Source organism: Rutilus rutilus (genome assembly GCF_951802725.1).
Source record: "Rutilus rutilus genome assembly, chromosome: 8".
Taxonomy (NCBI): domain Eukaryota; kingdom Metazoa; phylum Chordata; class Actinopteri; order Cypriniformes; family Leuciscidae; genus Rutilus; species Rutilus rutilus.
In genome coordinates this window covers 13063271-13090673 of record NC_140222.1, presented here as the reverse complement: position 1 = coordinate 13090673, position 27403 = coordinate 13063271, and the positions used below count along the sequence as shown (strand labels likewise).

Sequence of the window (27403 nt, the reverse complement as noted above, 5' to 3'; positions counted from 1 at the left end):
TCCATGTTGCTTGCTTAATTTATGCATTACCTTAATAAAATCTACTTTTTGGTTCATTTAATTTGCGTGTGGCCTCCCCATTTGTTATACTACCCTGAGTCAGGTGGTTTGTAAAGGTACTCAAAGTCATCTTTATTCCTCTCCAAGTGAAGATAGAAACGAGTTCAAGGGGTGAAGTAGTTGTAATGCTTCTCATTGGAGCACTATCATAGGATACATGTTTTTATCTTTGGGTGACAGGACCATCTGACCATCACCAACCTCTCTCTCATTTACAGGGACCTGCAACATTTTTTATTTGTATGAATTCTTAATTTTATGTAGTTAGTTAGTGTGTGGACTCGTAGTGATATTTATGGAAGCTAGTTATCAAGTCCAATTCTGGGGGGTGGGGGGTCAGCTCACAAGTCTGATATTTTCTTGCAATCATGAGTTTATTTCAAGCAATTCTGAATTTATAACTTGCAATTGCATGTATTTAACTCGCAATAGCAAGAACAAAAGTCAGAATTGTGAGATAAATAGTCACAATTACCTTTTTTTTTCTCTTTTTGTTTTTCTACAGCATCTACCAGCAGGTGAGACAAAGTTTTTATTTTTTATTTTTTATCTGGACTTTATCTGGATATGTAATGTATTTTACTTTATAGCCTACTCATGGTACTTGTCTTTAACTTGTTTAATTTTTAAAAAAATTAAAATAATAAACTCAACATGGTCTGCAAATTCTTTAAAATAATAATATAGGCTACTGCCACAGAAGTATATAAAGGTTACTGAGGGAAGACTGCGAAAAGCCTTTTTACATTTGCACTTAAGAAAACAGCAGGTCATTCGTCAGGCTATCAAGTTTCACTTAGTAACCTAACAACTGCCGCAGCATCCGCATCCTGCTATGAATTATAATCGACATTCGTTGTTTCAAGGGGAGAGAGGTGAAAATGAAGATTCTCTTTCATTTGATATGGGTGATCTTGATTTTACTCGACCACGGTAAGATTAAGGTTTGTTATAATCTATTTTCTGATGTTGCATGATCGGTTTCTCTGACTGCATAGGCGCTGTAGTGATGGGAGGATTGATTCAATTAGCAGTGTCACTTTCAGTAGCGTGAAATGGGCGCATGCCATCATACTGTCAGTAAATGTTGGTATTCTTTTGCATCGGTGCACAATCTGATTAATTCGCTTTGGACAAAAGCTTCTGCCGAATTAATAAAATGTATTGTAGCCTCAACACGTTATACAAGTGATTCGAATGGTAAGACAAAACAAAACAATAATAACGACACTGTATTATCCGTATCTTAATGAAATGGGGTGATCTGAAGTATTTTAATGGAATAGGGGAGCGCGGGGCACAACGTAACGCGGGGCTAGTTGTACTTGTAACGCACTTGTTTTAAATACTTCCAAACATGCTAGGATGTTCACACACTTGGTGTATTTACTAGGTGTCATACCATTTTTTTTTTTTTTTTGGAAGATATCCATAGACATTATTAAACCATAGCAAAAGTAAATTTCTTGCTTAAATGGATAGTTCACCCAAAAATGAAAATTCTGTCAGTAATTAGGCTACTCACCCTCATGTTGTTCCAACCGCGTAAGACCTGTCTCACTCCTCCATAGGCTGCTATGTGGTCCAAACTTGCTGGCCCAGAAAAGTTATTAAAGAGATCGTTAATATAGTCCAAGTGACTACAGTGGCTCAATCTTAAGTATATCAAGCGACGAGAATACTTTGTGTGCGCAAAAACAAACAAAAATAACGACTTTATTCCACTATTCATTTCCACTAATCTGCAAAATGTTAATTATTTTAACAAAATAAGATGGGATCATTAAAAATGCATGTTATTTTTATTTTATTTTATAGCCTACTGTCTTGATTAAGATATTTTACATAAATGATGTATACCCTATAGTTCACTAGAAAAAAAGAAAAAAGAGGCTGACTTTAAAATGTCCCAGTTCAAAAGTTTACACTGTGTGTCCTTACCTGGATGATCCACAACTATTTTTTGTTCTGTGATGGTTGTTCTTGAGTCCCTTGTTTCAGTTAAACTGAACATTGTTCTTCAGAAAAATCCTCCAGGTCCTGCAAATTCTTTTGTTTTAAGCATCTTTTGCATATTTGAACCCTTTCCAGCAGTGACTGTATGATTATGAGATCCATCTTTTCACACCGAAGGACTCAAACACAACTATTAAAAGCTTCAAACATTCACTGATACTCCAGAAGGAAACATGATGCATTGAGAACCAGGGGGTGTAAACCTTTGAACAGGATGAAGACATCCACATTTTTCTTATTTTGTTTAAATAGCTTTTTATTTTATTTAGTCCTTCCCCTCGGAAGCATCAGAAGAGATACGTGTCCCCCAGAAGACAAATTAAGTAGAAGATACCTCTTCACATTAAAATGTTTACACCCCCGGCTCTTTATGCATCATGTTTCCATCTGTTTTTTATAAATCAATTTTTTTTTTTTTTTTGTGGACTATTGTGAACATATTTTATATAAAATATCTTATTCAGGACAGTATTAAATAAAAAATAACATGCATTTTGTATGATCCCTCTTATTTTGTTAAAATAGTGAACATTGTGCACATTCTGCAAAGAGTGTGTAAACTTTTGAGCACGACTGTACAAGAAGATATTCTTCTGCTGTTTGTTTGCATATGTTTATACTTAAAATCTATATGATCTGTAGAAAAACATTTTCACAGCACTATTGTATTTTTTTGTTTGGCTTATGTTTTTCTCAAGGTTCATCTGGTGTTAATACAGATAAAGTGTCAGTGTCAGTGATGGAGGGAGATTCAGTCACTTTATACACTGGTGTTGAAACAAACCAACAAGAAGAGATTAAATGGTATTATAATGACACTCGAATAGCTGTAATCAGTGGAGATCTCAGTTTTATCTGTACTGATGTTCAGTGTAATGAAGGTACTGAGAGATTCAGAGACAGACTGAAGCTGGATCATCAGACTGGATCTCTGACCATCACAAACACCACAAACACAGACTCTGGAGTTTATAAACTGCAGATCTTCGGCAGCTACAGTGAAAAGATCTTCAATATTACTGTTGATGGTGAGTCATTTAAAAACGTTTAAATGCAGATGATATATTTTTAAAGCACATTGTTAATGTGTGTTTATAGGCACAGACCAAAATGTTTCTTTTCAGAGCGAAAGTCAAGAAAAGGCTTATGCAAAGTCATGTTCACAGTTCTCTCATGTTGTGTAGTTTGTATTTGTTTTCAGCAAAAGATCCTCCAGCATCTGTTGGTTTGTGTTTCAGGAGTTTCTGCTGCTGAACGAGATGAAGTGAAGAGAAACGAGGGAGAAACTGTTACTTTTGATCCTGCTGTAGCAAGAAAAACAAATGATGTGATGACGTGGTATTTTAATGACACTCTCATCGCTGAAATCACTGGAGATCCAAATAAAACCTGTACAGATGTTCAGTGTGAAGAAGATACTGAGAGATTCAGAGACAGACTGAAGCTGGATCATCAGACTGGATCTCTGACCATCATGAACATCACAAACACAGACTCTGGAGAATATAAACTACTGATCATCATCAACAACAGCAGCTTCAGCATCACTAGAGTGAAGACATTCAATCTTACTGTCATTGGTAAGAATATAATATAATTCAATCATTCAATGCATTTTCCTTTGAGGAATTAAAAAAAAAAGTCAATATTTTTAATGTTGAGTTGACTTTTTTTGAGCTTCGGCTCAATAACATTTTGACTAATGTTATTAACTTGATAACTTGAACTAATGCATAATATTAGTTTTCCAGTGAATGCTGCTGTTTCCTGTTGATACAGCTGATGATCAATATAGATGGGTCTAAAGTAAAAAAAAAAAAAAAAAAAAAAAAGTACTGGATGGATTATCATCACTCTCAAGTTATAATGACTTTCTCTTTATCTGTTCCAGGATCAGGTCTGTCTTCAGGAGCTGTAGCAGGAATAGTTGTTGTTGTTCTGCTGGTGTTTGCTGCTGTAACTGCTGCTGTGATTTACTATCATCACCGCAGGACCCATGCACCAGTACCGCAGAGTGTAAGTATTACATACAGCTGATTTAACAAGATAGAAGAGATTTACTGTGCAAAAACAATGTTCTTTTTTCTGGATTTAACATAAATGTAAATAAAATGTAATACATGTAAATGTGAAATGTTTTCTTTTTTGCTCTTTACTTTTATTTTTTATTTTTAACAGTACAGAAGCAGATATCCACCGGTGAAACAGTCAAAACATTCAAAAACACCAATAACTCCCAAATAAACATTTTGTATATTTTGCGGTTGTGTAACTGAAACATCAATCCTTCTCATCACTGAAACTGTCACATTTTGGGTTTTGGTTCTTGTTCTTGCCATTGTTGTAACATCTCCAGATAGATGAAGAAGAAGGCAAACAGGAAGATACAAATAATAACAAGAGTTTAATTCTCACGATAGATTCCAACAGGCAAATACACGAAACAGTGTGCTATGCACAAACAGAGTGCTCTTACACAAACAATAAGAGTGAAAACCATGAACTTAAATACAAAGAAAATGAATGCACAACAGGTGATGAAGATAATGACTAACTAGACACTGAAAAACTAATTAACAAGACTAATGAGGGTAACCAAGGGAACAGAATGTACTAATAAGACAAGACTAGATTAGTCAGAATAGATGAAAACAAACTAAAAGTCCATGAAAAACGTGACAATTGTCATGTTTCTGTCTTGTTAATGTGATTCCCTGTTTGTCATGTGATCCTGCCATGTGTCTTGGTCAGTTCTTATCGTTGCACTGTTGTGGTTGTTCCGTTCCCGAGTCTTGTTCCTGTTCCTGAGTCTGAGTTTATATTTGTGAAGTTTTGAGTTTATTTAATAAAAGACTGCTGCACTTGGATCCTGTTTCCTCCTCTGCTTCAACCCAACGTAACAGTAACCTTCTGTGAATCTGTGTTTTCTTACAGGAGAATAATGCTGACAATAACCCACCACCACCTGATCCCAATGACATTCAGGAGGATGATGCTGATAACCCACCACATGTTCCCAATGTCATTCAGGAGAGTGATGTTGATAACCCACCACATGATCCCAATGTCATTCAGGAGAGTGATGCTGATAACCCACATGATCCCAATGACAATCCTTTGGAGGACATGTAACATCATTAAATCAGACTCAGGCCGAGGCTCCCAATAAAACAATGGACACTGAAGAGAATCAGGAAATGATGGAGAGACGAGGATCAGCTGAAACTCTCTTCGCTCACAGAGTAATTGCGTCACGATTCCAAGATTTCAGTAGTTGGAAATCGTGGAATTTGTCAAGCAATAATACTAATAATAATACTGATAATAATAATAATAAACATAGCTTACCAGAAATTGTAGGCTACCATGTAAACATTTTAACATGTTGTCACTAAATCTCATAAAATTCAGTTTAGTTACTAAAATAAAACAAGCTAAACTCAAAAGTTGGCAGCTATGGATTCAGACAGGAACAGTGAGTGATTATCTTGTTATTTTCATAATAAGCTCTAATGCACTGAACTGGTTTGACACATCAGTCTTAATGTCCTGCCTGTGTACATCCTCACTGTTACTGCATTTCCAGAAATACCTCACAGTCTCAGAGGACTTAAGTGCTCTACTGCACTGCTGATACTGAAGGAGCTTTTACTGATTATCTTGGTGCAGCTTATTCATATTCATTTATTTATTTTAAAGTTGGTGTTATGAAAATACTTGGTGTGATCTTGTCAGGAGGAGTGTTACAGCACAAATTTCACACAAATGTATGTATTAAACAATGGCATTTTATAGCAATTAAATCATGGTGTGTCTTCATACGTTAGATAGATGTATCTTTATCTTCATTGTTAAAATATGCAAAAATGAGTCACAATGAAATGGTCAAATTCAGATATTTTATGAGGTACTGATTAATTCTTTCATGTTATTTGTCGGCATGAGAGGAGGAAGATGAAGAGACATGTTATTGTCTATGTTTTTTAATCTTGTGTCTCATTCAGTTTTGGTCATGAATCATATTCAGTTGTGTTTGTCAAGCATCTCGTGTCTCTCTCAGTTCTATTGTGTTCAGCTGGGGCTTATGAGTGTGAATGTTTTTTAAACTCATGGCATTATTGTATTTCACTGATATGTAGAATATTATCACTGTTTGATGGAAATGATTTCAGGGTAGCCTTCAGCTGACTTTGGTTCTTTCTTTTGGCAATACTCTTGTCATTTTATTCATTTTTTTGGATGGTGGATGGTGTCTTTTGTATGGTGCTCATTTTAAATATGTAAATAGAGAGACTAATTTATTTTAAGTGTCAAACCAAATAAATGCTAAACTCCTCAAGCCTGTACCTCTGATTTGACTATCATTTAATAAGTGGACACTAATGCTTTAGGTTTTTTAGTAAGAATATCTTACTCTTTCTGTTTTCCTTAAATTTCCATCAGCCAATGGGAAAAAGTGCCTGAAAACCCACAATGTTTTTTTCATTTCTGAAACAATGAAATTAAAAAATCTTTGTGTGTTTATGTGATAAATATTATTAAGAACATATCATTCACTCATAATGGCTAGAATTTATGTCTCCAAAATAGTTTTGCATGTTGTCAGAAATAATCGTGGACTAAGATTACATTGGATCATCAGGTTATAAATTATTTCACTCTCACCAACAGTTATAGTGATTGTTACTACAGTAAAACTGGTCATGATATTTATTATTTTGGTCACCGGGAGCCTATTGAGATGAGGAATATGGAGATGTTAAAGCCTCTTGCACTTCAAGAGAGAATCTGTTAGGATAATGAAAGAGACCAGACAAAAGACATACACGAGTGCACCTGAGCAATATGAAAAGAGACCCACAAAATATAGACTACATAATTTGATGTTATTGTAGATGTTAGCCAGAAAGCTTGCTAGTTAGTCTTACCCTCTTATAGATCAAGGCTGCCAAGATACATTAACAGTAGGCTCAAGGCTAGCAAACAGTAACATTACTTTAGGTATTCGAGCGCTATATCGACTAACATGGTCTTACTTCCTTTGAATTTGCAATATATTTGTGTTGTTTTAATTCCACTTCCCTATATTTACAACGTCATCTATTCGCTGTTAGATCAGTTCGATTAGGCTACACAAGCTAGATTCACTGGAAACATAGTGAGGACATATGCTGGTTACAGCCGTGTGAATGCAACAAGAAGAGCAAAAACATGACATGTTGCACACTAAATTTGAAACCGCAGTGCGCAAGCTTAGAATAAACTGATTGTGTGTCATGATCTATCATGATGCAATGTTTAGTGTTCAACTATTACGTTTATTTTTCATTGATAGACTTTGTTTTCGTAAACATAGGCCTATTTTAATCTAAAGTTGCAAAAGAATGTTAATTGGCATAAATAATTTTGCTCATAGGCTAAGTGGAGAGGCGCACACTGGTCACGAGAGGGCGCACTTGCTATACAAAACCCTCTCGTTCGGCTGCATTATAATGAAGCTGTCATATTGCCTATTTTTCCCTCCCATCTCATATTGTTTTTCCATAAACATGTCCCGTTCAGAGGCTCCGTAATAACATAAAATAAAAAAATAAAAAAAACAGTGATAAAATATCTTCTAAATTTTTGTAGCTTCCCACTGGGTTGAACAACTTTCTTCAGGTCAGATGTGGCCAAAACTGTGAAATGGACAAGAGTGGGTCCGATAAATGCATGTCAAACCATATTTCATATTATTGTGGGAAAATCAAATCATAAATATTAAATAAAAACATAAAATTGTTATTCGAGCCGTAATCGTGCAGTACACAGAACATGAGAATGACAGATATTGCACTGATTTAATAAAACTGAAAAATATTTTTTCATCTGTTAAAGGAGCCTTAAAAAAAAAAAAAAGATAATACACATTTTATTCTTATTAACTGTAAGTCGTGTTTAACTCTTTCAAATAAGCATCAGCAGGTTCTTGAGCGTTTCGTCACTGAGAGGAAAGAGGAAGGACTGAGTCTCATCTTGTGCTTCATTCAGTTTGTCTCAGAGGAATCTTAATAATGTGTCCCACTGCGTCACCAGACCAAAATCCCACCGCACTACTGGCTTTCATTCACACTTGCTTTTAAACAGTCGGTCAAATCAAGCGAGAGGTTACATTTAACTGAGCGTCTGAATGCCTTGTGAAATGGAATAAAAGCAGGCCTTGCTTGAGTGTCCAGATTGAAGATACAGTACCAGCAGATGTTATAATAAATCATCTCTGACTTCTCTGAGCTCTCTGATCTTCACGTGAGAGGGAGAAATGTGTTCAGCATTTCTTATCAGACACTCGTCTGTTTCTTCTGAGTTCAGTGCAAAAATATCCAAAGTGTGGTGTAAAATCATTGAATATTGTTTCTGCTGCCGTTTTCCAGATGTGTTCTTGGTTGCATATGCTTGAGCACACCTGGTAAAGTGGTCAATGACAACCAGTATGTATTGTTACAGTCCTGACTAGCTTCTGTTTCCTCATTTGTGTTTTCCTGTTGCCTAGGGGCATTTGTCTTGTTTTTATGTGTGCTCTCTTTGTGTGTTTGCATGGTAGAGTCAAGCTGTGGTTGATGTGGGTGAAGAAAAAAGTTCCTTCTTTCCCAGTGTTGTCGATTGAGGCCTTTCCAACATCAGGAGCTTTCATGAGTATTCATTGGTTGTTTAGTCTTTTGTGGGTTTTTTTCTTTCTTTCTTTTTCTGTTTATTGTTTTCTAGTGTCCTTTTATGTTTGTCTGTGTCTTATCACTATGTAAGGGATAATGTAGAGCGAGGCGGTTGTTATAGCGAATACAACCCCGACAGGCTGATAGTATCCACTGAATTATGAGATCTGAGAAGCTTTAACACCATCTCCGCACCCCTCGGATTCCTGTGCTTTTTTTTCCTGTCTTTATTTAGTTCAAATAACAAATGCACAAAAGATACCCAATATAGTTACACTTTAGAATACTGTTCCAAATATTTAGTAATTCCTTCTGATGGATTTGGTAACACTTGAGTCATTACTAGGTTACCACGATCTTTAGAATTAATTATACATTATGAACCTGTATATAGTAGTTCTTAGTAGTTCTCTGGGAGGTATGAAAAAAATAGCAGTTATTGATTAGTTAATAGTGAACTACCACATTCAACTGAGTGCTATTACTTATTATTTCATTAATTAGAGTTCCTTGTTAGTTAATAGTAATTACTATGTAAATAGTGTGTTACTCATTTGTTCCTGTGTAGTTATTCATTAATGACAGAACAGTATTCTAAAATGTTACTCAAAATATTATTAATAATAATAATTATAATAATTATAATTAGAAAAATTTTAATAATTTGAAAATTTGAAAAATGTTTGTTCGTTTAAACATTTGCAGCAAAAATGCTGTGTATGACAGAATATTATATCCGATACCATTATTGTATTTCTTGTATATAGATATCTGCTTTGTTGCAAAGGCTCAAATATGGAATTTAATCTCACTCTAATGCTCTTTATGTATTTTACAGGAAGCTTGAAAAAAAAAAGCCCTTAAAAACCAAATTACCAGAAGAGAGGCTGAAAAGGCAGTGTCAAAGTGGCTAATCGGTGCCAGGGACAGGGGAGGAAACCGTACTGCGAGGGCACGTGGTGAAGAGCAAGATGGGTAAAAGTTTTAAGATATGCTTGTTTTTATGTGGAAATACAAACTTTAAAAAAGACAAAAATGATAGTGCAAATCAATGCAAATTCATAGCGTAATCAGCACTCAAACGCATGCATAAAGCTTGCCACAGCACACCGACAAACATAATGATTATGAGTGTCGTGAAAAACAGGAGACTGTCTAAATATTTTAATAATTTATTTATAAAGTGTATTCTTGTGTTTTCGGCTACAGAATGTAAGTTGACGATGCTGACTCGGCCCCCCAGTTGACGCGCCTATTTGCACGTTTCATACGGATTACATAATCTGAGAATATTTATTTTCTACTTGAATCGGTTTGTTTAAAAGTTATTAGTTATTAAAATTTAATTAAGCAATGCAAATGTTGTAAAACAGGAGAAATATGTTCTGTAACATTAGAGCGAGCATACTTTGTAAAGTTGCTACTACTTTCATGTTTCATGTGATAAGCAATATTTGAGTTGGATGAATGATGGGCAAATGTTTGGTTTTCTAACTTGTCCTGGGAACCCTCAGTACTGCACACCCACTTCAGATCTGGCAGTTTCTATTAATGAGCTAATGTGATGAATCAGGTGTATTAGATGAGGGAAACATACAGTCTGCATATGAAAACTTAGGCAGCTGACTCATTGCCTCGCAGCCCTATCAGGCAATGACTTAGCAGGCAGCGTTTACACACTAACGTGCCTCACAAAACTGATTTCAGACAGACTAATGAGGCAGTCTCTACGGTTAGAATCCTGCGTCCATAGCAACGCTCTGTTTTTCATGACAACGGTGTGTTATACTTAGCAGCGGTCTGTTATCAAGAAATAACAGACCGCATTCGACATTAGAACAAGTACTCCTCGCTGCAAAGCCATGTAATAAATATAATTACACACCATGAGACTATATGACTCTGAGCGCTGTGCATCCTTTTTTTTTTTTTTTTACTGAACTCTCATACAAGACACAGGCATGAGCAATCAACAGATGATTAGTCCATGCAGACACAGGCATGAGATTTCAAAATATGATCAGTCCAACACATAAGTCAGGAGTTCGGGTCAAGATGGCGCCGTGTTAACAGCAACTTTATGTGGCCGTGTAAATGTGTACACTATATAAAACTCAAACACAACCAAACATCTAAAAAAAAAGGGGTTCTTTATTTTCGACTGCGTATGAGAAAGACGCAGCGTTAATGTCTGGAGTTTCCGCTTGTGGTCAGGAATATAAACAAAAATGTATACAACGAGTTACAATAGGAAAATAACAAACATAAAAACTTTCAAACAGAGCTCGCCCCGTACAGTGTGAATTACAATGTTCCACAAATGTACAAAGAAACAACCCGAAATAAAGGATAATAGTTACACTACCATATTTTTCCCTCAGTAAGTTCTCTTTCACAATACTCAATTTGTGTTAATTTTCCCTTTTAGCTTTTTGCAGATAATTGTATATTCCCAAAAATAAAACAATACACAAAACGGTTTATGTGAGCACTTATACCCCAAATAAACAACGGTAGTGGCTTTTTATGTTTTTCTGTGAAGCGATGCACCGCACTAGAAAGCCCGCGCAACGGTCATCTCACGTGCACTAACGTCTCTTCGTTCTCCCCTGCTCAATCGCCGTCACTGTGGAATGTATATGCTCGTTTCACACAGAAATCTCTAGCACTCGGGAGAAACAAAGATTCCGTGCGATGAATCACTGCTCCATCCGCTCAATAAACAGAACACCAAATTGGGGTTTCCCCTTTTCGCTTTCGTATAAGCAAATGGTATAAGTTAGTGTTAGTTTCTAACGCGCCTCAGCTCACGCGTTCTCTGAAGGTCTATAAAATAGGCAAAACCGAAACTTCTTGTTCTTTACTGCACTACTCATGTGCACCAGAGTGCCCTCTAGAGGCGGGAAGCATAACTACAGGCTATTTTTGCCCTGGTTACATTTATTACGCTCTAATCCATTGCTATGTGCTGTGCTTAGGGCTTGAATTTCTATGCTAAAAATTTTTATATAACTTGTAGTGGAATCTCAACATATCCTCTTAAGACTGTTTTTAACGTTTATTGGGACCCTCTTTTGTTTATTTTAGTTAGTTTCTACGCCTGAGTGAAGTAGCTCTGTTGATACAACCATGGACGAAAATATGGATACAGCCTCTGTCGACGCTTCTGCAAACAACGACAATCTAAAGGCACATAACTACACAAGGCGTCTAGAAGATGCATTTGGGGGCTCTCCTGACACTCCTAGTAAGTCCCCTGCTCTGAAGAAACCTCGTTCCAATGCCTCCGACACGGTCTCTAATTCTGTGCTGCTAGCAGCAATCGAAAAGGTTAGCAGGTTACAAGAAAGAGTCATTGGTAAAACTGCATTCCGTCGAGGCATCGTTGAAGGAAAACACTGCTTCAATCTGTAATCTCACCTGCTCGCTTGAAGCTATCAACAAGCAGGTGGAGGACGTGACGGATAAGGTCCTTTCTCTGCAAACAAAAGTTGTGAAGTTGGAAAAGGAAAATAAAGCTCTTAATGAGAAATGCAGCTGTTTGGACAGCTACAAATGCAGATGGAACCTCCGTGTTGCTGGGATACCTGAGCGCGAAGGGGAAAATGTCAAAATGGTCGTTATAGAGCTGTTCAGGAACCTCTCTCCACACACCGCAGAAAAACTGCAGGACATGGTCGACATCACGCATCGGTTTGGCCCCAAGTCTGGTAACTCCAATCCGTGACGGATTATCATTCAGGTTTTATCCCGCATTTGTCGAGATGCAATATGGGCAGAAGCCAAACGATCCAAACTTTTGAAACAGAAGAAAATTCGGATCTTGGAAGATCTGACGCAGGAAGAAAAAGAGGCGAGAAACAAACTTTGCCCACTCGTTGAAAAGGCAAGAAGGGAAGGAAAGAAAGCTGGGTTTAATGGGCCCGTTGCCTTCATTAACGGGAAGAGAATTTCTGTTTACGATATTTAATATGCCCCTTAAATTGTGACTTTGCGAAACGGGGGTGCGTTTATTTTTATTTTTGGGTCCATGACAGGGTGTGTTGACCTTCCTAATTTTTATTGGGAATTCGAGCCTTAAGCTCTGCATATCTTCTAAGAAGCATATTTAGTTACTGTACTTGTTTCTGACAGTTGTATTACTCAAGAGTTTGAGTTTGATTTTATGTTTAGTTCACATTTTTCATGTTTCTCTTTGAATGTTCGGGGGATACGTGACTTAAACAAGCGAAAAGCTTTATTCTTGTTTTGTAAATCCATGAAAAGGGACATATGTTTTTTGCAAGAGACACATTCTTGTGTAAACGATGATTATTTCTTTCTGTCATAACTCCACTTCGTCAGGTGGGGTCGCTATATTACTTAATAGTGGATTTCAAGGAAAGGTTATAGAAATGCTTTCTTCAGGAATTGGAAGGTGGATTATCTCAGTTGTTCACTTGGATAGCATTTTTTTTTTTTATAATGATTAACATATATGGGTTCAATAGTTCTGCAAACAACAAAACTCTACTTGATAGTATAGTCATTTATATAAGTAATTTAAAACTTAAATATCCCTCTGCTTTTATTTTATTTGGTGGCGATTTCAATGAGGCACCAGATTTAGTTGCTGATAGATTTCCGCCTAGAAATGTGTCTAATAGCGTCAACCACCTAATAGCAAATCTCTGTCAATGTCTGAACCTGATCAATTCACACAGATATTTAAACCCCGACATACACATGTAGGCTACACTTGGTTTAAATCAGATTTTTTCTCAAAAATCACGTATAGACCTGTGGCTGATATCAGACTCTTTAATTTCATTTTTGGTATCAGCAGAGATTTCACCCTCACCTCTAACAGATCATGCAGTAATTGACAATACTTTATCGGATGATAAATCCAAGCGGAGAAGGAAAGTGAACCCTGGGTACTGGAAGTTAAATTGCTCCTTTTTATTGTCTGAATCATATTGAGAAAATCGCAGAGAGTGTTAAATCTCAGTCTAATATATCGGCCATTTCTAAATGGGAACTATTTAAATATGAATGTAGGAAATTATCGATTAAATTTGGGAAAAATAGAATGTCTGTTAAAAATAAGGAAATTACAGACTTAATTAAAAAAATAAATGAAAATTTAAACAACCCTAACCCGGGTGAGGATGACAAGGAATCACTTTATACTTCACAAGCCTGTCTGGATGATCTCTTTCTAGAAAAGGCAAGGGGCGCATTTATTAGATTGGCTTGAGTTGGCAAAATGGCTTGAGTTTGGGGAAAAAAAATTCTGCCTACTTTTTCTACCTAGAGAAGAAATGCGGCAGTAATAAAAAAATCTCTTCTCTATATATTAATAATACATTATCTAATGTCCCCTCTGTGATTTCTTCTTAAATTTTACCAAAATTTGTATACTTCCTCTTTTGACCCCAACGCTTCATCTTTGGTTTTTCATAAGATTCAATCTGTTATTCCTAAAATTAATTACCAAAACGGGAAAATTTGTGAGGATCCTTTTAATATAGATGATCTTTATAACATAGTCAAAAGAATGCAAAATAATAAATCCCCAGGGCCAGATGGGTTACCTTTTGAATTTTTAAAAGTCTTTTGGGACTCTATTAAACATCTTCTTCACGAAGCCCTTATTGAGTGTTCAATGAAAGGTGAATTGGCAGAATCAATGAAACAAGGTCTCATCTCGCTTATACCCAAGCCTAATAAGGATAACAAATTTTTTGATAATTGGCGCCCGGTCACCCTTTTGAACTCTGATTATAAGTTATTGGCTTCTATATATGCTGAAAAGCTCAAGCCTTGTTTGGCAGACATCATTTCTGACACTCAATCTGGTTTTCTAAAAGGTAGACATATCTCTAATAATATTAGATTAATTATAGACATTCTTGATTATTCTGAATTTATAAACGAAGAGGCTTTAATTTTGTTTATCTACTTCTACAAAGCATTCGATACAGTTGAGCATTCCTTTATTTTTGAAGCCCTTTCTAAGTTTGGTTTTGGTAGTTCCTTTATTAACATGATTCGTACTTTTTTATAATGGTATTAATAGTTGTGTCTCCTTAGCTTCCAGCACCTCTCCCCGATTTTCAGTGGGTTGAGGTATTCGCCAGGGATGCCTCATTTCTCCTTTTTTTTTTCTATTGGCCGCTGAGCTTCTAAGTTTGTATATAAAACACTCAAATATTTAGGGTATAAATATTGGAGAGAATACTTTGATAATTAGTCAGTTAGCTGACGATACTTGTCTCTTTCTTAAAAAATTATTCACAAGTCTCTGGTGCCCTAAGCAGTTTTAATCTTTTCTCCAAAGCTTCTGGATTGGTGGTAAATCCTACGAAAAGTGATATTTTCTATGTGCATGATTCAGATAAAGTTTCTGTTGATGGTTTTAAAGTTAAACATCAGGTAAAATACCTTGGGGTCGATATTTGCAGATCAGGTTCAGAACGTCTTCATAACAATTTTCAACCAATTAAGGTTAGATAAAACCAAAAAATATATGTTGCTGGCTGCAGAGAGACTTGACAATTTATGGGAGAGTCTTGCTGTCTAAGGCTGAGGGCATATCACGGCTAGTTGACCCTGCTCTTTCCTTATATGTTGATAAAAAAACGATTAAATCTATTGACTGTCTGCTATTCCGTTTTATTTGGAAAAATAAGACGGAATGTGTTTAAGGAAAAGGCGAAAGGAAATCTTTGATAAGAAGTTACAAGGAGGGTGGTCTTAACGCTTTAGACTTTTAAACTATCAACCACAGACATTCAGAATTAACTGGATTAAGTAATGTATTTCTAATAAGAGTTTACCCTGGTTTTGGATCCCTAACTTAATCTTTAAACACTGTGGTGACCTTAAATTTTTATTATCTTGTAATTTTAAGTGCAGCAAATTACCTATTAAACTCTCAAATTTTCATAAACAAGCTAGAATCCTGGAAGATTGCTTTCAAACATAATTTCTCCCCACACACATATATTATTTGGAATAATGAAAATGTACTGTGTGGTAACAAATCACTTTTTTTCAAAGAATGGGTGGATCAAAATATTCTTTTTGTTTCTGATTTCTTCAGTGCTCAAGGAGTCTTCTTTCTTTTTCTGATTTTATGTCCATGAAAGGTGCTGTGGTTTCTGTAAGAGATTTTAATAAGGTGACTAAAAGTATTCCTGTTAGAACCTTGTTTAAAGCTCATTTAAGATATGGCTGTTTAAACAACTATATTCCTACACTTGCAATCAATGGTGTTAATGTATTGGATAAAAAATGCAACAACTTTTTTTATTAGAAATGCTCTTTCTTCAACTCCAAGAACCCTTCCTAAAGCATAATCTAAATGGAGAATCTGTTATCCGAACTCTGATTTGAATAACTTATGGGCATTTTCTAACAAACTTTTTATTCCTAATAAAATTAAAGAGCTCCATTTCAAAATTGTTCATAGATACCCTTGTAATTTATTTTTGAGTAGGTTTTCTGAGAATGTATCTTCTTTATGTTCCTTTTGCAATATTGAAGAAGAATCTATCCTACATTTATTTTATCAGTGCCCATTTTCTAAATCTTTCTGGTCAGATGTTACCTTGTTAGTTTTTTGCTGTTGTAACAAATTGGTACAAATGTCAGAATCTATAAAAAAAAATTGTCAGATTTTCATTCTAACGATGCTAATCTTAATAATACGCTATTATTACTTTGTCTTCTGGGCAAGTTTCATCTTCATAAAGCCAGAACCCTTCATTGTAATCCTGATTTTAGAATATTCTCCTCTGATATAAAGTCCCTTTTTTCTTCCTTTGAGAAAATGTCTAAACCTTTAAACTCAAAGGTTTCTAGAACAAATAATATCCTTAAGTCTGTTGTAAAGAACCTTTAATTTATTATATTGACAAACTGTAATAATGTATTGATTTGTGTAGTCTACCTCAATCTCTTTTGATGTCCGTATACCCCCCTTGTTTGTTTTTTTTTGTTTGTTTTTTTCTCACTGTTAATGTATGTATCTTTTAATTTGCAATAAAAAAAATAAAAAAACATAAGTCAACTTAATCAAACACAGAGCGTTTCAAACCAAATCCACCACACTGTTTGCGAGTTTATTTCACACAATTCTGACTTTATAACTCGCAGCTGCATGTATTTAGCTCGCAATTGCAAGAACAAAAGTCAGAATTGTGAGATAAATAGTCACAATTAGCCTACGTTTATATATATATATATATATATATATATATATATATATATATATATATATATATATATTCTGCTGCGGTAACAATCTCCCATGGACTTTTCTATAGCCATTAATGCAGAAGCTTATTGCAGACAGTTGTAATGCAGTTACAACACCTACCAGCAGATGGGAGTCGTGGGACAAAGTTTTATTTTTATCTGGACTCATGATGTAAGAGCCATATTTCATATTTCAAAATGTATATTTTCATATTTTTATTATGTAAATTTGATACAATTATCATTTATGTTAATTAGTCATTTCCTGTTGAATATACATCTTTACTTTATATTTGTTCTTACCGGTTCTTACCGCCCATGTTCAGTAACGTCCATTTTGTAGCACATGTAAAAAAAGTTTGAAGCTCATGCAATTAGTGCAGATGCTCGTTGGGAGAACACAAGGCTTTTGACCGTTTATTATAGCATAAATTGCCTTATAAGTATAGTATCTCTACAAACAAGTTGTTGAGAAGACTTCGCTGCACAAGAGGATTATGCTGTATGTTAGAAACGTGATTCTTTGTTGATTTGTAAGAATAAACAGTGATGAACGAACTATGGATTTGAGTGTGAATACAAGGCAAGAAGATGCGCGTCAAAACTTGTGGAATAAATAAAAAAGACATTCACATGTCCCGTACACATGGTACAGTATTTTATTTTATATTAGCCTACTCATGTTACATGATATTTAGCCTTGTCTTTACCGTTTTTAATTTTTCAAATAACCAAAGTAATAAACTATATCCTTTAAACTCAACATGGTCTGCAAATTCTTTAAAATAATAATATACTGCCACAAAAGTATATAAAGGTTACAAACGGAAGACTGCGAAAAGCCTTTTTGCATTTCCACTAATTCGTGAGGCTATCAAGTTTCACTTAAGCCCCTTTCACACAGCGCATTGAACCCGGGAAATTGCCGGCAAATTGCCGGAACGCCTTCTGTGTGAACGCAAACATGACCCGGGTTTAATGCCGGGATCGATGCCGGGTTGGGGACCTAGTAACATTGGCTGCGTTCCAAACCGCATACTTCCCTACTATTTAGTATGGGAAAAAGAGTAGGCGAGCGAAAAAGTATGTACGAATCCAAAAGAGTAGGCGAGAATTACCTGGGTGACGTACTAATTATCGCGAGATTTGGACTTAAGTGCGTTCGAATATGCCTACTTTCCTACTATATAGTAGGCGAAAACAGTACGTGAAGGAAGCAGTACATTCGAAACATCAGTATTCATAAAAGAGTAGGCGAGAAGTTCCCGGATGGCATACTGCTTTCGGCCAGATTTTTGAGTGCTCAACCGATGGATACTCTTCTATCCCAGGAGGCCACGCGATAGGATACGTCATTATCAAACATCGCAGAGATCGGCGACGCGGGTGCTTTCAAATGTGAGTAAACGCAGTTCCTTTTGTTAAAATTGCATGTGTTGAACTACTGTAGAGTAAACTGTTGAATTGTTGAAGGTGTAAAGACGTTACACAGTATAGTATAGTTGTGATTTTGCTGTAAAAACACGTTTTATTATGTATAACGTTAGCTAAAAGGGGAGCTCCAGTAAAGACACGTAAGTTACGTCTCTAAAGTGGATTTACATAAACCATATACATCTTAAAGACGCTTATTTTAAATGTCTATTTACATCTGACAGGAAAATCTTGAAATATCACATGAAATAGACATCTGAGTGATGAATGTGTGCTATTATGTAGAACAAATCTATGAAGTAACCAACGTTAAACATAAGTTATCTATTTTATTTGTCCATTAGTAGTTGATAAATTGAGGAACATTTATGTTGGATAAAAAGTTAAAACAACCTCAACATGTAAATGTAGTGTTGAGCTCATAAATCACAGAGGTAACGTGAATCTTGTCTGGATGTTACAGGGACAGATGAACAGATGTGTGTTTATCTGGTGGAGAGTGGCTCATGAAGGCTTTGAGTGAGTATACTACAGAAATGAATAACAACTATTTAAATCTTAAGTTGTAGTTTATTTTAATTATTGTAATTTCAAACAGAGCTATTACAGTACTTTTCTGATTCTTGATTTCTGTGCATTTGCTGCACAGCTTCTGTGGTGGAGCAGGACCTGCAAGGAAAGATGATGGCGGCATTTGTGGAAAAAAAGCGTTTTTGTCTTCTAAATAATACTGAAATCAAATGACATTGTGCGTTTAAAATTACTGCTTTTGTGTTATGTTTGTGCATTTTGTAGGATCTGAAATGTCAGCAGGCTGGTGTGAGCACTGAGGATGAGGAGCCCAGAGCTGAATCCTGGAAACGGTGCCATGGATGAGACCCTCCATCACTCCACTTGCCCTTATGAGACCCTCCATCACTCCACTTGCCCTTATGAGTCCCTCCATCACTCCACCTGCTCTTATTGCCTCAGATTGTGAAGCACAACACATCACGCAACAACCTCCGGCACGAGGGAACGGCTCACCTCGGGCGGTCAGCTGATTCATCAGAATAAAGCCGCAGAATGGGAACCGCTGTGTTGAGATGGCAGAAGGATGAGGGGTTCAGCGCCTGTAGCCTACATACATGATTGTAGTTTGAATAAAGCTTTGTTTCATATGTTGACTTATGCATTTGTTTATTGTGTGATGGTGACTTTCATTCATTCTTTTACTAATTTATTAATATTTCTCATTGTTGTCAGTAAATAAAATATAATTATTTAATTAATGTTTTATTTAATTGTTTGAAAGAAAATGTAGATATGTTCATTATATACACATCTAGAGTGTATTCAATCATGCATAGCTATGTCATATGACATACATTACATTTTGTTTGTTTTATTGAATTATATCATTTTCAGTAAAAAGTAATATAATTAAGTATTGGTCAGCATTTATCGTTGTTGTTATTGTATGTTTTGGGGTGGGATAGCAATGCAATTCATTCTGAGGTAATATTAATTTTTAATATTAATGATACTTACATTTTTCAAGTATAAAATCAACAGTTTTCCTCCAAAGGTGAATCTTCGAAAAGCTGCCCTTTGTGCAGACATTACAAACGCTGAGGAAACCCGTTCTAGGTAGAGCTGTCGAGTTACTGATGTTATGAGATCTGTAAAAAATCTCATGTATGCAAACCCATAATAGGCCTATATATATATATATATATATATATTATGGGTTTGCATACATAATATGAGATTTTTTACACAGGAAAAAAGAACCTACAAGGTTGAATATCTTAATATATATTTTCTTAAATAATTCATTATAATACATTTAAAAAAAAACTTTTTTTGTTATTTATAGGCCTAGGCCTGAGGGATGAAACGACAGTTAAATTCGACAAGAAAAAGAGGAAAAAATAAAGCAGTTAACATATTCAAGAGATGACAATTTTGGGATTTCGTAATAAAAATAAATAATATCGTTAAGGATAAAACGGTGGGTCACATTAGTAGGGTTAAATATAAAAACTTAAATCAACCCTAAATGTATTCACAAAATAAATGGGCAGCAGTTTCTTCAAAAAGACCACAAAATGAGCAAGTTTAATCAATATCAAGATATTGTACAGATAGATGAATTAAACGTGTCGTTAAAATCTTTTAAGTTGTTGCGCGTGTGCTAACGCGTCGTAGGTCACATGATAACGTCAACATGGCAGATGTCCGGTTCGCATTCATACTCAACGAGATCTGGCTATAAAGTACCTACTCTTTTAGCGCTCGTTAAGTAAGTACTTATTGAAATTAAGTACCTACTCATTGAGTATGCGGTTTGGAACGCAGCCATTGCTGTGTTCAGTCCCGGAACGCGCGCTGTGTGAACAAAAGCCGTAATAATGCCGTGTCGTGATGATGCTGAAGCCGGGATCGTTCGCCAGCTGTGAAACGGTACGAAATGCGCAATTTTATGATCGAATCAGAGAAATAAATGCACAAGCGTGGTTTCTCGAGAGAGAAATCGCAGCTCATAAGCTATGGAATGCCAAAGCTGCCAATATTAAAAATAAATAAATACATAAATAAATATACAAATAAATGTAAAAAAATAAAAAATTAAAAAATAAATATACATAGAAAAGCAAAAAAACGAAAATAAATAATTATTTATACATTTATTTCCTTATTTATGTATATATTTATTTTTTTCCATATTTATTTATTTATTCTTTTATTTATTTATACATTTATTCATTTATACATTTATTCATTTATACATTTATTTATTTTTACATTTATTTATTTCTACATTTATGTATTTCTACATTTATTTATTTCTTCATTTATTTCTTCCTACATTTCTTCCTGCGTAGGGTAATGAGGAGGGCGTGGTTTACCTCAGACATAGCAATCGAGCTCAGAGTAAGCGAAGGCGAAGGGTTGAGGCCACAGTGACACCCTGTGGCGAAATACAATAAGTATAGCTCACTGATGTTGATGCGGTCTGTGACTGCGAGGTATATACATCCTAAATCTTACTGTGTGACATGGATAGGCTACTCTTTATTCTGGACATGGCCGTAGAACATCGTTTGTCTGGATTTGTAAAATGTCCTGGGCAGGTCCGGCTGCAGGATGAAATGACTGAGGGGGCATGTGAAATTGTTAAGGGGGCTTAACTTTATACCATCAATGAACAATACACACTGATAACTTGCTTAGTAAAAAAGATAAGCCAGCGTCATTTATTATGCATATAGTAACCCTTTCACGCTTAATTTTAATATTCTAACTGACTCCCATAGTGAGTTTTTTCAAGGCGACTGTTATTTTAGAACGTTCCCCCTTAATGTTTCCATGGCGACGCGTCATATTTGTCACGTGACACACCGCAGCCACAATGATGTATCGCTTTTATTTCCTTTTCCCTTTTTTATTCAAAATATTCACAAACTTGCTTACCATGTCATCAACTATCTGATATTCCGATTCTCAAAAATGTGTATGTGAGTGTGTTTGGTCATTTAAAAACCTTTATAACTAATCTTGATCTTGATCTAACAGTTATAACGTGAGATCTTTGCGCCGCAGTTCAGAGAATCCTGTGGCTGTGAGTCATCAGTTTCTCCCGAAAAATAAATGCAAGAAAGTGGTCGTTCTAATAACAGTCGCCTTGAAAAAACTCACTATGGGAGTCATATGCATAATAAATGACGCTGGCTTATCTTTTTTACTAAGCAAGTTATCAGTGTGTATTGTTCATTGATGGTATAAAGTTAAGCCCCCTTAACAATTTCACATGCCCCCTCAGTCATTTCATCCTGCAGCCGGACCTGCCCAGGACATTTTACAAATCCAGACAAACGGTGTTCTACGGCCATGTCCAGAATAAAGAGTAGCCTATCCATGTCACACAGTAAGATTTAGGATTTATTATCCTTATCACAGACCGCATCAACATCAGTGAGCTATACTTATTGTATTTCGCCACAGGGTGTCACTGTGGCCTCAACCCTTCGCCTTCGCTTACTCTGAGCTCGATTGCTATGTCTGAGGTAAACCACGCCCTCCTCATTACCCTACGCAGGAAGAAATGTAGGAAGAAATAAATGAAGAAATAAATAAATGTAGAAATACATAAATGTAGAAATAAATAAATGTAAAAATAAATAAATGTATAAATAAATAAATGAATAAATGTATAAATAAATAAAAGAATAAATAAAAAAATATGGAAAAAAATAAATATATACATAAATAAGGAAATAAATGTATAAATAATTATTTATTTTCGTTTTTTGCTTTTCTATGTATATTTATTTATATATTTATTTTTTTATTTTTTACATTTATTTGTATATTTATTTATGTATTTATTTATTTTTAATATTGGCAGCTTTGGCATTCCATAATATGCAAACTGAAGACGCTGCTGAGACATTACAACATCGATGTCACGTGTCTTTCCGGGACATACACGGGTTGTGTGTGAACGCGCTCTCTGATTCCGGAAAATCACTGGCAGTGTGAATGAACCAAAATCAAATGAACCCGGGTCAAATCCCGGGTCACTTTATCCGTGTATTTTCCTGAATCTCTGTGTGAAAGGGGCTTCAGTAGTCTAAAAACTGCCGCAGCATCCGCACCCATATGAATTACAATCGACATTCATTGTTTCAAGGGGAGAGTGGTGAAAATGAAGATTCTCTTTCCTTTGATCTGGGTGATCTTGATTTTACTCGACCGGTAAGATTAAGGTTTTGTTAAGTTGGAGTAGGAATGGATAAAACGCAGACAGACACGAGCAGTAGCTTAGCATTTCTTTACTTATCTTTTTTTCCACAGCTCTTACTTCAGTTGAACATGTAAACACATCAGTGCCACCTAGTGGACATGATACTATAGCAAATCAATAGATAGAGAGGACACAACAGGTTTGTTATAATCTATTTCTGATGTTGCATCGATTTCTCTGACTGCATAGGCGCTGTAGTGATGGGAGGATTGATTACATAATGGTAAAGGAGAAATCAGCAATGTCAGTTTCAGTGGCGTGAAATGGGCATATGCCATCACACAGTCAGGTGCATACTCTGATTAAATGTAGCTTGAATGTGATGTAAATCGCTTTGGACAAAAGCTTCTGCCGAATGAATAAAATGTAATGTAGCCTCAAAACGTTATTTACGCGAGTGATTCGAATGGTAAGACAAAACAAAACAATAGATAATAACGACACTGTATTATTCGTATCGTAATGAAATGGGGTGATCTGAAGTATTTTAATGGAATAATCTGTAATATTTATTATGAGTCTATAAACATTTGTATTATATAAATGTGCAAATATAGGGAAAGGGGGCAAAATGCCCCTTGTAGAATCTGCAAAATGTTAATTATTTTAACAAAATAAGATTAAAAATGCATGTTATTATTTATTTGATTAAGCCTACTGTCCTGATTAAGATATTTTACATAAATAATGTATATCCTACTACAATATAGTCCACTAGAAAAAAAGAAGCTGAACTTAAAATGACCCCGTTCAAAAGTTTACATAGCCTATTTATTTTTAATACTGTGTGTCATTACCTGGATAATCCACAACTATTTTTTGTTTTGTGATGGTTGTTCTTGAGTCCCTTGTTTCAGTTAAACTGAAAATTGTTCTTCAGAAAAATCCTCCAGGTCCTGCAAATTCATCTATCTACTACTGCCGGTTTTGCACTGAGAACTCTCGAGGACCTGCTCACCCAGCCCAGGCTTTTCTGCTGTTCTGTTACTATTATCTAAAGAGAACTTTTCTGTTTGAAAGCCCTATTGTGGCCTACTGCCTTTGTTTTCATTTAAGAGACTGTTTACCTGCTATCGCTTTTGGGTCCTCTCTTCTCCATTGTGACACAAACATTCACTGATATTCGTCCAGAAGTAATCATGATGCATTAAGAGCTGGGGGTGTAAACCTTTGAACAGGATGAAGACGTCCACATTTTTCTTATTTTGTTTAAATAGCTTTTTATTTTATTTAGTCCTGCCCTTTGGAAGCATCAGAAGAGATACATGTCCCCCAGAAGACAAATTAAGTTGAAAATACCTCTTCACATCAAAACGTTTACACCCCCGGATCTTTATGCATCATGTTTCCATCTGTTTTTTATAAATCAAGCTTTTTTTTTTTTTTTGTCTTGTGGACTATTGTGAACATCTTTTATATAAAATATCTTATTCAGGACAGTATTAAATAAAAAATAACATGCATTGTGTATGATCCATCTTATTTTGTTAAAATAGTGAACATTGTGCACATTCTGCAAAGAGTGTGTTCACTTTTGAGCACGACTGTACAAGAAGATATTCTTCTGCTGTTTGTTTGCATATGTTACATTATGAATACAGACATATGTTTCTACTTAAAATATATGATCAGTAGAAAAACATTTTCACAGCACTATTGTATTTTTATTTATTTTTTGGCTTATGTTTTTCTCAAGGTTCATCTGGTGTTATTACAGATGAAGTGTCAGTGTCAGTGATGGAGGGATATCCAGTCATTTTATACACTGCTGTTCAAACAATCCAACAAGAAGAGATTAAATGGTATTTTAATGACACTCTCATTGCTGAAATCAGTGGAGATCTCAGTTTTATCTGTACATATGTTCAGTGTAATGAAGGTACTGAGAGATTCAGAGACAGACTGAAGCTGGATCATCAAACTGGATCTCTGACCATCACAAACACCAGAAACACAGACTCTGGAGAATATAAACTACTGATCATCAGTGACAGCAGCGACAGTAAAAAGATCTTCAGTGTTTCTGTTCATGGTGAGTCATTTAAAAATGTTTAAATGCAGTTTATATATATTTAAAGCACATTGTTAATGTGTTCATATGCACAGACCAAAATGTTTCTTTTCAGATCGAGAGTCAAGAAAAGGCTTCTGCAAAGTCATGTTCACAGTTCTCTCATGTTGTAACGGTCATCAGCTGGAGTGCCCTTGAGAGCCACCAGAGGGCACTCCACATAAAACTATTATCACTCACAAACTACATTTCCCATAACTCACTGCCCGGACTCATCATCACTTATCACATTCACCTGTACCTCATTCACTGATTGCATTCACTTGTGTCTCATCATCCTGTTAGTCTATTTATACCAGAGGTGTGGACTCGAGTCATGTGACTTGGACTCGAGTCAGACTCGAGTCATGAATTTGATGACTTCAGACTCGACTCGACAAAATGTACAAAGACTTGTAACTCGACTTGGACTTTAACATCAATGACTCGTGACTTCACTTGGACTTGCGCCTTTTGACTCGAGAAGACTTGCTACTTCCCATGAAAACTGGGGAAAAAATGTTCACACGGCCGCGCCGCTCTCAGTTTATCTGCATCTGTGAAAAAATGTGCACCACCTGTATGCATGCAGAGAGCGCGCGCGCTGCCTGCACGACATCCAATCACTGTAGTCCCACGTTGTTTTGATTCGACAGCATCTAAGCAGGCACATTGCAAGACAACCAATGAAGCGCAACACGCAACAACGCATGCTACGAATTTGAACGAATGCTAAGCACCTTATCGGATGTACCGTAACATAGCTGCCAACTCTCACGCATTCACTGTGAGACTCACGCAATTGACACTTTTCACACGCTCTCATGCCACACATCCATTTTCTCATGCACAGAAAAATCGCTAAGCAAAGAGGACACGGAGACCGACAGACTAGACAGAGCAGGTTAGTTATGATATAAAAAAATCTCAGCTCTCAGATTCTGTCACTTTTATTACGAAATTCAGACAATAAATACCGTTTTGGCGCTTGTAAATGTGACACGACAGATCCCATAGCAGGCACGTGAACCGATCATCTCTAGCTGATAGTAAATAACGTTAAACACGAATGAACACTGTTGAAAGATACAGTACAACTTACCGAAATGTATATTCCTCATACATAATATCGACCCATCAATCAAAGGGGTCAATAAAACAGCTGGAGAACAATTATGTCACATAACATTTACCTCAGGAAAGCCATTTAATGACCATAATGTTAGTTGGCTAGAAAAAAAGAGCTATAGAGAGTATTTTGCTAAATACTATATTGCATGTTTATTATATTTTTACTTATATCATTAAATAAAGTTGTTATTATAATAAAAAAACACATTATATTTAATTTGTTATTTTTAACCTTCAATAATACTGCCAGCTGATATAGGGCTCTCTGTATGTTTACAGCATTAGGTGAGTTGTTTTTTTCTAGAGAAAAATGAATGCCTATCTTGTGTAGCCTACCTAATATTTATCCAAATGAGTCAATATTAAATCAAATCACAATAATTGAATTGAACTGAAATCATAAAAAAGCGTAGCTTACCAGAAATTGAACCATGTAAACATTGTAACATGTTGTCACTAAACCTAATAAAATTCAGTTTAGTTACAAAAATGTTTTGACAATCACAATACACTTATTGTGATGCAAAAATTACGTCACAATTATTAATAATTGCATCACAATTGCCCCCCCCCCCCCCCCACACACTGTATTTGATTAATGTCACTGTATAAAAAGAGGTTTAAATAAATAAAAATCTTACAGACATACATGATTTGTATACATTTTATTTCTGTGGTAAGAGGACTTGAAATGACTCGAAACTAAAATGGTAGGACTTTGGACTCGACTTGAGACTTGTTGGCTTTGACTTGTGACTCGACTCGGGACTTGCCTCATCTTTGACTCGACTTGACTTGGGAATCGAGGGCAAAGACTTGAGACTTACTTGTGACTTGCATAACAATGACTTTGTCCCACCTCTGATTTATACCATGTTCATTCACTCACCGCGAAGTCTTGTTTTAGTGTTACACTGCATTTCTGAGCATTCTCCTGGTTTTCTTGTCTCTTGGTTTTGGATATCTTGCCCTGTTTCCTGGATTACTCTC

General features: G+C 35.7%; 1 long non-coding RNA gene across 1 annotated transcript; it reads left to right on the top strand.

Moving 5' to 3' along the window:
* Positions 1-18058: 18058 nt before the first annotated feature.
* LOC311295574 lies at positions 18059-19608 on the top strand. The gene is made up of 3 exons (XR_014628358.1): positions 18059-18407; positions 18907-18962; positions 19239-19608. It is a non-coding gene; the product is annotated as an uncharacterized lncRNA (long non-coding RNA).
* The last annotated feature ends 7795 nt before the right edge of the window (positions 19609-27403 follow it).